Below are 11,857 nucleotides of genomic sequence, written 5' to 3' on the forward strand. Positions count from 1 at the left end.
TTAAGTACTTTACATCTAGAATTTCTTTATGAAATTAAAGTTATTGAGTTTTACATTATTTAAATGAACTTTTTATTAACATGTTAAAAATATTTTGTTTATACAACTGTATGAATTTATAAGTAGTTTACTTTTATTCTTAATTTTTGCATTTACATTCACAATTTCTTTTTGTTTTTTTATAGTTACGTCCATATACATTTTCAAGAGTAGATTCCATTGACATTTGTAAAATAAATTCAATCCATGCATTTGAAAGGACTTACATTTAAGTATATATTTATTTTCACATTTTAACAGAAGTCAGCATATATGTTATCAAAAAGTACTTTTCATTTACGTAAGCAGTTTATGTATACATCTTAAAAGTAGTAAAAATGATTTTTTCTTTACCTTAAAGTGCCTGTCGAATGAAATCCAAACATTGTGACTTAACATGCTAGATATGTTGGAATAAGGGTGTGGTAGCCATTGTGAGGTAAATTTCCCAAATCTATCAACCACGGTGGCCTACGGGTCATTAAAAGTATCATAAAGGTGAGACTTGTACCAGAAAACAGTTAATTTAATCTCCGACTTCTGTCTCTGCTCTGGCACAGAAGCAGGCAGCTGCGCTCTGATCAAAAGCATTTTTTAGGATTTGGGAGGATCATATTTCTCTTCAGTGGTCATGGCTTTATCTCATTTAACAACACACCTACATCATCCTACAGCAGATATTACTGCCTCATTTTTCATGATTTTGAAGAGTAATTTTATAAACTAAGGCATGTTTTTCAGGACTGAAATTTGTCCTGGTGGTACACTGTGTACAGGCCACAGGATTGATTCCTGATCCCGGCACTGTTTGGTGCTTGTCTTCTTTCCCCATTTTTCCTGTTTCTCTTCAGCTGTCCTATCAAAATAAGTCTGCTCACTTCAACACAAAACCATCAAAACAAGCACTAACATTTTTTTAATCACTTGTTCTTCAATCTACAATTCTTCAGTTTGCTTTAGTGGGGTTTATAGTTGCATCTCTTGAGAAAAATATTTAACAGATAATACTTCTGAATGGAAGTAAAGGAGAAAAATTACATATGCCTGAACTTTCCTGATGCCTGATCAATGCCTTCAGCTGGCTGGACATCATGTCACTGTCTGCTGTAGTAAATATGTGGCCGTTTGACGGAGGGTGCCGTTACCTCTGACCCACAGCAGATTCATGTCAGTGTATCGCTGACGCCTTGGCCTGCATTTGGCTTGCAGCGGTAGTAAGTCATGTGCGTGTGTCACTGTGCTACGTCCATGCATGCGCACTGACTTCCTGTTATGGCATCTGATCTGGTTAACGTGGCATCAGCAGGTCGCTGTAGATTTTCACAACTGTCACTTAAACAGACAGGGCGGAGAAACAGGAATAGAAGAAGACGCAGGGGAGTCTGAGCAGCAGAGGAAGAGCAGAAAGAACAGAATATTTTAAAAACAGAGGACGAAGGGTAACACAGAGCTGGAAACATTTGAAAGAAAAGAAAAACATACAGAGAAGATGAGTCCTCATCTCTTTTCTTTTAAGCCTTAGAAGGCTGACCACACAGTTCCTTTCTCATAAACACAGAGTATGAAGCAGCAGTTGGAGTGTGGTTTTGGTCATCCATTGTTTAAAATCCCTATTGTAACTCTATAAACCTGGAACACATTGAGATGTTCTTCTTTATACATAAAAGTATACACAAAGCACTTTTATTTAGAATAAATGCATGCACTATAACTCCATACACTTACTTTACAAGATCTGGAAACGCTTTTGACTCAAGCCTTATGGAAGGTTGTAAAAACTTTCTTTTGTACTCTTTATCTTGGAGGCTTTCAGATTGCTCAATTTTTCCTTTGAAAAAAGGAAAAGGATGCAGGAGCAGTGATTAAAATCAGAAAAATCTGCTTTCACTCTCCAGACTAAGGCTGTTTATATACACAAAATACTGCATAGGCATTTATTCAAATGTGAGAAATAAAAAATTCAAAACTGGAAAAGAATAGGACAAATTTCTGGTCCTGCTAAGTATATTAACTGTGTTTTAATCAGGGGACATTCAGTATCTTTAGATTGCCAAATAGCAATTTGCATTGGTTTCAGTGAACTGCAGTGAGTCAAGCTCTCCTCTTTAGGGTCAAATAGGTAAGCTTAGTACTCCAACAGAAAGATGCCAATGAAGAAGGACCATATGGGTCAGTTATTTTGTTACCTTTCCCAACAGAAACTGGGGAGAGGCAATATTGTTGGGATGTTTTCAGCAGATTTTAGCTTAAAAAGTTGATTATCTGTATTGGCAGATGTATTAAAACTCATTAACCGCCTACATTTTGACTGTAAATATCAGCAGATTTTAAAAATGAGTCGAAAGTCTTAAGCAGAGCTAACAGACTTACCTCAACTGAAAGAGTTTTGTAAAGATTGGGGAAAAATGTGGGGCTTTTGTGTTATTGCAAGCACTCTGTCATGATTATAACAAGGAACCACTCTTCTGTTAAATCTGTTGTTAAATTAGGGAAATTATTTTAAGCTCAAGGGGTTGACCAAAATTGGTTTATCAGGGCTCATACTGATTATCAGAAGTTCACGAGACCGATTACCAACATTTTGAATCGTTGTGACAAATAAAATGCCCTCAGTGTAACAAAAATGAAATTACATAATCAAAAAATTAAGGAAAATAAAAAATTTAGCACAAGCTCGGTCAACACGAGGAACGGCACAGAGCAGCACAGTATCAGTAGGAAAACAGGAAGTGATGCCATGCACTCACTGTGTCAGTGGCACCCAGGCCTTAGTGTTGATTGGCTAGCTCTAGTGTGGTGACAAGCCAATCGGATAGTGCTGTAGGTGGGACATTGGGCAACACCTTGAAGAGTGAAAATGAAGCTAGAGGGGAAGACAGACTTCACAGTGGAGCCAAAGTTGCACACTTTTTGATTAATTAATTTTACAGACTATCAGTAAAATAAAACACTGACATCGATAACCAGCCAAATTTTGGCCAAAAATGTTTGTTTATACATTGATTTCTGTATCAGTATTGGATAAAATGAGTTTGTAAGTATTAGCTTACTAGAGTTTGATGAAAGTCCAATGTTGTGCATCCCTAATGGAAATGCAAATGCTGTATTAAACCATACTGAATAGCTTGGTGGAAAAGCCCAAAATGTAATGGTTATGGGTCTCTTTCTGCTCTGAGGTTATCAAAGTCACATTTTTTTACACCTACCAAAATAATCATAACACACTTACTGCATCGTAGTGCTAGGAAAGCGTTAGCAGCTTTTAATTTCAGTTATGATTTTCAAGTTACCAGGTTAAAACATTAGATAATTGAGATTAAACCAGAACTGTGCCACATGCCATGTTGGTCTATTTTTGTCATGTGTGGTAAAAGAAGCTCACCCTGCCTTCCTTTACAGCGCAGTGTGTGCTTGGCCCCTCCCACCAAAACAGCTCTCACTTTGATTTAAGTGAGGAGCAGAGGGAGCTATGGCATGTACTCGGTTAGTCTGAGAGAAGACCTCCTTTCTCAAACTTAACATAATCTTTGCAGGTAAACAACATATTAGTTTAACGTTTTAGAGCTTAAGCTGTAAAATTAAAAAAACATTTCCTCACTCAGGCTACTTACAGCCATATAGTTTAGGGTTGGATAATTGACATATATGTTCATTTTTTACAGCAATGTGCCACTTTTTTGGGTCCTGGGGGTGAACAGCTTTTTTAGATACTGGGCTTCAAGGGAGGAGGTTGGGAACCACTGATCTATGGTATAGATCTATGTGGATCTAGATGTTGCTGCATAAGACTGCATGAGTAATCCTGAAGTCTGTGTTACTTCATATCAAGATACGCAGCGTACACATTAAGAATAGTGTGTGTGGTATGTGGAGCTGAAAGTTGCCTAAGAGGAACATCTGCCCGCCGAGCCAAGGATCCTCTGATGTTATCTCAGCTCAGATAACACGTTTGTTGTCCAGAAAGCTCATCACAAACACACGCAACATGGAAACGCCTCTGCACTCTTTCTCAACTCAGCATCTCTCACGCCGTCTCCCTCTGTCTCTCTCACTTCCCAGAGATCGGAAATAATTTTTCCAGCAGTAAAATGTAATAGTCTATCACATAAAACAGAACTGGAAAATTTAGTGACTTGAATACAAAGTACTGAGGAGGAGTAATCTAAGCTCTTTAGTTGAAGTTAAAATGAAGGATTGCACTATTCTTGGAGGGAGAAGAAAGAAAAGGAAAGCATTATTTGTCTGGATCAAAGTTTGTGCAGATGTTTTATGTTCTGGTGGACTGGAAATGCTTCAAAAACTCATAATCACAAGAATAACTCTCCTATCTATCTGACATCAACATTTATCCAAGTTTCTTCTCGTTGACAGACGTCAGAGAGACACAGGCAAGGAGAAGGGCGACTGCAAGACACTGCGTCGTAATTACACCGATGATGGCAGCAACCAAACGCACTGTGGTCATAGCAACATGCAGAAATAACAAACAACGCCGCCTCCTACTCCTTGCTTTCTGCCTGCCGACAGGACAGCACGCCGTGAGTCATCGAAGAACACACACAGTGAAACACAAATGCTGCCAAAGACACAAACAGGCACAAAATCATGCAAAAATATGAATGAATTATGAATGAACTGGCTCACACAAACACCTGTAGCTCCCTCTCCTGCAGCAGTTTGATTCAGTTTTAGCAACCTGATATAACAACAGCAACCCATTCAGAAGATATTTTTTCCTCTGCCTACCCACAGATGTTGCAACCTTGTCCTTTTTCACCCACAGCTACCACCATTAAAGAAAAAACAGCAGCTGATTGTTACAAATCAAGCTAATGCTAAAGCAAGCAAGAGAAATGAGTAAGTAATGCGTGGGTTGTATGTGCGTATGAAAACTATTAACACTCTCACCTGTATCCTATTAGCACCAGTTTGATTTCTAATATCAACCACATGAGAGGATGGTTAACAGTCAGCGTGACTTATGCTGCTTTTACACACAAATGTTTCAGAAACCGCCACCCTCATTCAAAGACGCAGGAGGGACGACGGGGAAGGCATTGACTCCGCCTCTTACTATCAGCAGCTTAAATCTTAACACACACGCACATTAAATACACATATTCCCTAAGGCACGAGCTTAAGCAAAAGCTGTATGCATGATGTTAAATGCAGCCAGCATTGTTTTAAATGCTGCCTCCTGCTCCACATGTGGCTTCACCTTTCATGTGTAGTATTAAAGCATTTCATAGCTGAATCCAAGTGTTCCCAAATGAGTTGATCAACCCAAGATGATGTTTATAAGGATCAGCAGGGCCTTTTTGGCATGGATCCTCCATTGTTTCAAAGAGTACAATTCAGACAGGATGGACATTCAAATGGTGAAGATTTAAGCCAATACAGGAAGTTCTTGGAAAATGCTGTAGATCCAAGACTAAGGATAGAGCTGGGCAATCAATTAATTTCTTATTCAATGACTCATTTAGTTTCCATTGATTATTTGAGCAAGAAATTTTTGAAAATTGATTACTTAAAATGCAACAGATTTCTCAGTCTGTCCAATGTTTACTGCAATTCACTACTGTAAAATTCAGAATATAAGTCACCCCTGTACTTACGCCACAGTATGTTTTTTGGAATCCCTCAAAAAGACTTATTTAAAAAGACTTGAAAAGACTTGTTTAAAATGCCCTCATGAAGTAAAAGTAATTTTAAAAAGTAATTCTACTTTTACTTTAGTACTTCTTTACATTTTAAAATCATCAATTACTAAAGTAAAAATTACACACTAAAACCAATAATAAGGAGGTCTAAGCTTTCTGTAAACAACATAAAACTGGTCTTGACTTATAATAAAAAAGCTGGTTGGAGATTTATATTCTCTTGCTGTTATTGCACATGGATTATGTTTCACTGTACAAGCTGCTTGGGTAACGAAGGTAGCCACTCGTTACTCAGTACTAAACTTTGATTGATCTACATTTATTTTTTCTTCAGCAGATTTTAACCAAAGCAACTGTACTTTATCTTGAGTACAATTGTCTTATTTGTCTTCCACCTATGGTAAAGCGGAAGTTTCTGTGCAGCTGTATCGCTCTTTAAGTACCATCTGTTTTAGCTGTATGGAGTCTTCACATCTACTAGAAATAATACAGTAGTTGAGCTCTCAACCTTTGGTAAATGTTATAAACAGAATCAAAGTTTGTGAGTCGCTCTGCAGCGTCTTGTCCTTCCTTGAGTGTTTACAGCAATATCAGTATTCCTTAAGCCTTATTTACTAAGCTCTATGCTCCTTGTTTTCTCCAAATGCACAGTATTGACCTAACAAGGGTGAAAAGTGGTTAAAAGATAACTTCAAGCACTGTTTTGGGTCTGATAGTGGCAGCTACATGCTCTAACAGTAATGACGGCATTTATCTCATCACGTCATACTTATAAATTAGCTACATCGGTATATAATCCAAAGCCAACTTTTTAGAGGAAAAAATAGGTAATAAAATGGTGGCTTGTACTCCGGATTTCACTGTAATCATGTTCCTAAAACTGACCATTTATTATAATTTTTTGTTGAAGTGGCAACCTCAGGTGTGAGACAAATTAAGCCAACATAAAGAGGAAAAAACTGCAGTTCCTTGAGTGTCCACTTGAGGCTGACTCAAAAAGCTGAAGTATCCCCATTTAGTCCCATATTAAAAAGTCAATTTTAAAGTAGAAATAAACATGTCTAAATCCAGGTACAAATAAAATGGTCGTTATATGTCGCATCTATATTGTTAAGTAGTTTTCTTAAACAAATCTGCTTTGATTATTCCACACTGAGGCTAAAGATTTGGTAAATGTCAGTATAATGGCTCATTTGAGCCACATATTTGTGTGTTGCAGTTGTTTTCCAGGAGGTTTAAAGCTTGCCTCAGCTTCACCTCTGTGCCTGTTACAAGATGGATCAAAGGTTAGGTAGAGGTGAGTTTCCATTACAGTTACTGCTGTAGTTTGGCTTCAAAATCCCTTTTTAGAAATAAGTGGTTAAGATCAATGAGACTGTGTCCATGTTCTATACAGTCAGTCACTAATTATGTACTCAGAACTGATCCAACAATGTTTTCATGATTTAGCAGCCCTAAAAGAACTTTGTGGAACTTTAACCAAGAGCTCTGAGTACCTAAACATACAAAGACAGTTTCTAACATGATCGTATTGCACTGAATAGGCTTTGAATCATGTGGTGTGTTGTTTTTTGAACACTCAATGGTCAGTGTACAATGTATGGGTATGTTCAGTATCCATATTTTGCCACAGTTTATCCAATTTGGTTATTTTCAGTCTTGTTGCAAGCTATGAGTGTTTTTCCTTCCACGTACAACACACCACAGCTAACATACCGTATCATAACCATTGGTAGCAACAATCTTTAACTAACCTGAACGAGGGCTGTCAGAGTTTTAAACTCTGATATGATGCTAGTAAAAATCAGACAGTATTAATGTCTAGTTGATACAGTTGCAACAAAAATAGAGCATCAATCAAGTTTAGATTAAAAAAAAACTTGAAGCAAAATTCTCTTGCCAATGTTTTTGTGTAATTTTAGGGTGCAGGAGTTTACCTGCATTTTTACAGATTCACTTCCCTCCTACACACCTGTCTTGTGAAAACGTTTTTTTAAAAGCCTCATATTTTTTGATGCTACCAATTACTAAAATAATGGAGACTGACTGATTTTAGAACATGTACTGGACATTTTGAAAACTTTAACCTTGTCCAAATCATCCTGTTAGGCAAATATACAGGACTGCTGCAGCACATCTCGATGTGAATGTTTTCTCTGGCAATGAGACCGGTTTGAAGGATGTCCTTGTTGTCAGCAGGTCTTCACTAACGAGCCTTTTGGCACAGTGAGACAACACCAAACAGAAACCTCTGTAATACCAGCTACTATTTCCATAATCTATGGCTCTGCAACCCACTTTTATGACTAATGAATTCATTGGTTACTCCTTAGAAAAGCAGAAAAACATGTCAAGATATTACTTTTTGCCGTTCCTGAAACCGCTGACATAAGTAGGGAACGTCCCGCCAACACTGTGGTTTAAATTTCCAATCATCTATCCACTGAAATAATTACGTCTAATACAGCCGACCTCTCAGTTTTTTCTTGCTTTGAACTGATTGTCCCCATAGATTTCTCTTTTTAATTTCCCTCATTTTGTCTAATATGCCTTCTAATGGGTGGGAAAGCTCCAAGTGACCATTAACAATGCTTTTCTGAATATTTCCCATGACTGCAATGGTCCTCCTTTCTATTATGCACGGACTTTGGTCAATGCAATTCAAGCTTCTTTAAGAGTGTAATGCCTTTGCCCTTAGGTGTCATTCATTCATTATTATTTCAGCATCTTTTTAATGGGTTTAAATGAAGATATCTAGGAAGAGTGGCCTCTTCCATAGGAACTTTAGAGAAATGATTGCTGCATTTTGACCAGCTGTTTTTAATTCAAACTGTGTTCTTGTGATTTTCAGATGGGGTAGTTTGGCTCGAATCACCACCAAAATCCATTAATTTCAAACTGTGAATGACGACACAACCGGAATAAAGCCCTGCAGCAGTTTGAAAACAACACAAACTCAGTCCAATGAACCAAAATCACCTTGAAATACCAGACCCTGACATGGGTGATCTGAGCCCTCTTTGTCTTTATGAGCCCTGAAGTTTTTGGAGGAAAACTAGTAGATGAGGAGAGAAAAGAGTAGCAGGGGATGAAGAGAGACAAGGAGCGTTTGAAAGTGTCTGTCTTTGCTTCTATGTCCTTTGGAGCATCCCCGGGCCCGTCTCCTCTGTTCGCTCTGATCGGCTCTGCACCGCGAGGGCCTGCAGGGTTTCAGCCAGGGCCGGCACAGACAGACAGCTGCTATTAAACCCTGATTGTTTCAGGTTCACAGGGTGTGAAAGGGTCTGATTGAGGGGCTGTGATCCCAGTGAGGGTGGTCTCCCCCTCCTCTCTCCCTCCCTCTAACTGGAAGGTGGGGAGGAGGGGGGTTGTTGGGGAGGGGGTTTGAAGGCATCACGTGACGCATGTTTCTTGCTGAGCGGACCAAAATGGAATCTGGACAAAAACACACCACTTGTTGCTGCCTGCCTCTAGGTACCCGTGTGACATGTTCCTGTGCCAACCAGAAATTATGCTGAAAGACTCAAATCTTTGCAAGCGTGTTTGTCTATTATCTCATCAAAAATCTGCCATTACACTGAATATAAACAAGACTGACCTGAAAAGTCCAGATGAACATCTTGTTTCAGGATATTATGAGCCAAAATAAAGCCTTTATTACTTTTAATTTATAGAAATAGCTTCTATTGCAGCAGTAAAGACTCTGATTTCACGAAAGGCTGCATTGGCAGCTTTTTCAGAAATTACAAGCAATTCAGGTCATTAATTTACTTGTGATATATTTAAATAGGGTGTTTGTGTGGGTGAATTAAGTGCAATGAGACAGATACACTTGTGTATATTTGAGTTTTTACTGTATAAACACATTAAAATCTATGTTTAGCCTCTCAGTGATGCAGATGTCTCTTCAAGGACAACTTCAGCGTTCAAATTTCACAACACTGAAATATGCAATCCACCTTAAAACCCTTACCCTAACCAGACTAATTGCAGACCAGGTATCATCCCCTCTAAAGTCAATTGTATTCATCCTGATAGAGACTTATCTCTGCTCTGATACAGCCCTGATAAAACCACATCAGTCCTCTCCTGTTGCTGGATAGCAGGAAAGTTGCTTCCTGTATGGCCTATTTGTTTAAGATCAGTCCCCATTAAGGAGCCTTTTGGCCTTAACACACTTTGATAAAGAGCAGGGAGGGCGAGGAAGCACCCCTGCAGAGCTTTTCACACGTGGCCAAAGGACAAGTGCACTCTTTCCCCCCGTGTTAGCCTTGAGAGCAGACCGAATGGATTATATTCCAAAAGTTGGAATGATAGAGCACTTGAATTGCTCCTTGTGTATATTTTCTTATTTCTAATAACACGTCTGAGGAGCTTGTTGTCAAATGTATGAAGTTTAACTTGGCATTTTCAACACTTAAGACAAATTCTAGACTCATAAATTATGTAATTATTTGGCAACCTATGATGTCATTTAAAAGTTTTCCAAAGTTACTTTGTCTTCTCGTGTGACTTTTTGTACTAAAGGCCCTGTATGTTTTACAAATACACTCTCTGTTTGTGTCTGTGTAAATACTGTTTAGTGAGGTTGTGCGTATGTGTGCTCAGCACTTCTCACTGTCACTTTGGAATAAGTAAGTGTTTAGCTCCTCTATTGAGCCCACTGTTGACGCTCTTCAGTCCTCCAGGCCACTGCATGGACGACCCGCAGCCTAATCTTCCCACATTAGCAGCTACAGCCACCTCTCACACAGACAATTAGATTAGATTCATTAATCCATCTCAGATTAGAGATAAATTTGGTGCAGTGTTTGTGTAAACCAAAGGACAGAGAGAAATATTCAGGGAAGAAGTGAATAAGTAAGGAGGTTTTTTTTCTGCATCCTGCAGCCCCACACAGAGCTCAGGGGATGATGTTGTTTTTGTGGGTGTCCTCACAGAAACTCACATTTGGAAAAGATATTGGCACCTCAAGTATTTCAGGTTACAAGAAACAGCTGTTCCCGGGTGGCCCTGCGACCCTGGGCTGTGCCAGATGAGCTGGGCTCAGAGGAAGAAAAGGAAGCACTTCACTGAGAGATGAAACTGAATGCAAGAAAACAGACATTTTCTCCATTCTTTATGAACTAAACAGCCCTGATGTTCCTCATATCTCAACAAACGGGTAAAAAACGACAGGACAGACGCATTTTTACGCAGAGGACAACCCAGTGGGGGGAAAGGAGTATCAGATTGGCCTAAAAATTATGATTAAGTACACTTGAAGTAATATTGTGCAACTTTATCACTGAAATCTGGACACTGGAAACAGCTACCCAAAACAATTAAAACCAACGATTCCCATGCGTAAAATTCACGCACAATCACCTGGAGAGAAAACCCGTAAAGTGGATTTTTTTTCCCACATCACTTACATCACGTTTCAAGACGTTTTCGTGCGTCAGAGAGTATTTTTAGCGCCGAACAACTGAACACAAGTTCCCAACGAACTTGTGTCATTCATGAATGAGCGTCTGTGATTTAGAAAGCGAATCTGAATCATCAGCAATACTCACCTCAGGTCGACACAGCAGATTTCAGCATGTAACTTTCTGACTTGGTTCCCAGAGTCCTCGGAGGAGCTCAGAGGGAGTCTGAGTTTCCAGTAAAACCCTTCTGTCTCTTTCTGTCTGGCACACTCGGATGGAGATGGTTCGATTCTTCACAGAAAACAGACACTTTATCCTGCATCAGACGCGCTTTTCCATCGTTTTCCCCCCCCCTCTCTCTTCACGGTACTACTTTACGCAAACGGTGACAAAATTGAACCCCATGTTCGGGCTATGGAGTCCCGCAAAGCGCCCTGGAGAAGTTGGTTGCACACACAGCCAATGTGGGAATGCGCACCCCCTTCCCTTCCTCCCTCCTCCCTCCCTCCCTTTCTCCACAGACTGTGGACCACCCCGAAACAGGAAGTTCACTTTTTGTTTTTCTTAAAAAAGGAGCACGCTGCCTCAGATTTCCCCCAAAGTTAACATGCACCTCACATTATCCACCCAAAATCCTATCTCCTCACTTTTACGCATTTACGCACTGCGTTTCCGATCATTTTAAAGTGATAAAGTGAAGTTATATAAAGACATTACAGCATGCATATATGTGTATTAAATACTTGTACG

General features: G+C 39.2%; 1 protein-coding gene across 1 annotated transcript in view; it reads right to left on the reverse strand.

Moving 5' to 3' along the window:
* gli1 (GLI family zinc finger 1) overlaps positions 1-11,536 on the reverse strand; it is a 72,928-nt gene extending 61,392 nt beyond the window's left edge. Inside the window, exon 1 of the mRNA XM_041783199.1 lies at positions 11,255-11,536. The gene's annotated coding sequence lies outside the window, so the exon portion shown is untranslated. The remainder of the gene's footprint in view (positions 1-11,254) is intronic.
* Positions 11,537-11,857: the final 321 nt, after the last annotated feature.

The sequence above is a fragment of the Cheilinus undulatus genome, linkage group 3, assembly GCF_018320785.1.
Source record: "Cheilinus undulatus linkage group 3, ASM1832078v1, whole genome shotgun sequence".
Taxonomy (NCBI): Eukaryota; Metazoa; Chordata; class Actinopteri; order Labriformes; family Labridae; genus Cheilinus; species Cheilinus undulatus.